This window comes from Elephas maximus, chromosome 27 (genome assembly GCF_024166365.1).
Source record: "Elephas maximus indicus isolate mEleMax1 chromosome 27, mEleMax1 primary haplotype, whole genome shotgun sequence".
NCBI classification, from domain to species: Eukaryota; Metazoa; Chordata; class Mammalia; order Proboscidea; family Elephantidae; genus Elephas; species Elephas maximus.
In genome coordinates this window covers 21134523-21135847 of record NC_064845.1, presented here as the reverse complement: position 1 = coordinate 21135847, position 1325 = coordinate 21134523, and the positions used below count along the sequence as shown (strand labels likewise).

At 39.7% G+C, this 1325-nt stretch overlaps 1 pseudogene; it reads right to left on the bottom strand.

The window, feature by feature from the left end:
- Positions 1 to 413: 413 nt before the first annotated feature.
- LOC126068537 (uncharacterized) lies at positions 414 to 563 on the bottom strand (annotated as a pseudogene).
- Between the last annotated feature and the right edge of the window lie 762 nt (positions 564 to 1325).

Genomic DNA, 1325 nt, shown 5'->3' with positions numbered 1-1325 from the left:
CCCAAGGGCTAGCCATTACTACTTAAGGAACAAGTGGAGGAAATAGTTACTAGAACCCAGAGAGAGCACACGTGGCTGTGGAAAAAATCTACATGGTTGAACTACGACTTTTCAAAAGAGGTACACAAAATCATATAATTTTACTCACGTGAAATACGTTGTTGTTACTGATACCCACTGTTGAGTTGGCCCCCGACTCATGGTGACCCTGTGCATGATGGAACAAAATGCTGCCTGGTCTTGCGCCATCCCCATGATCAGTTTCATATAGGAGTTTGAAATACCTAGAATAGGCAAATTCATAGAGAAAGAAAGTAGCTTAGAGGTTACCAGAGGCTGGGGCAGGAGGGGATAAGAGGGAGTTATTACTTAAAGGGTAGAGTATCTGTTTGGGGTGTTGAAAAAGTTTTGGAAAAAAATGGTAGTAGATTTGACTGTACTTAGATGCCACAAAGTAGGTGGCAATGCCTTAACCCTATGTGTGTTGTAAGGCCCAAGGGCCTCTTCCATCCTTTCCTCCGTCCTTGTCAAGAGTGGTGCTAACCTCTCCTTTCATGTAACATAAATGGTTGCAATGCTGGAAGCCCTCACTCATCTATGCCAAGAAATCTGGAAGACAGCTACCCAACCAATTGACAGGAAAACATCCATATTCATGTCCATTCTCAAGAAAAGTGATCCAATGGAATGCAGAAATTATCAAACAATATCATTAATATCACATGCAAATAAAATTATGCAGAAGATAATTTAAAAATGGATGCAACAGTACATTGACAGAACTACCAGAAATTCAAGCCAGTTTCAGAAGAGGACATGGAATGAGATATCATTGCTACTGTCAGATGGATCATGGATGAAAGCAGAGAATACCAGAAAGATGTTTATCTGTGTTTTATTGACTATGCAGAGGCATCCAACTGTGTGAATCATAATAACTTATGGATAACATTGCAAAGAATGGGAATTCCAGAACACTTAATTGTGCTCTTAAGGAGCCTGTACATAGACAAAGAGGCAGTCATTTGAACAGAATGAGGGGATGCTGCATGGTTTAAAGTCAGGAAATGTGTGTATCAGGGTTATATCCTCTCACCATACTTATTTTATCTGTATGCTGAGCAAAATAATCTGAGAAGCTGGACTATATGAAGAATTCAGTATCAGGATAGGAAGAATACTCATTAACAACCTGAGATATGCAGATGGCACAACTTTGCTTGCTGAAAGTGAAAAGGACTTGAAGCACTTACTGATGAAGATCAAAGACTACAGCCTTCACTATGGATTTCACCTCAGCATAAAGAAAACAAAATTCCTCACAA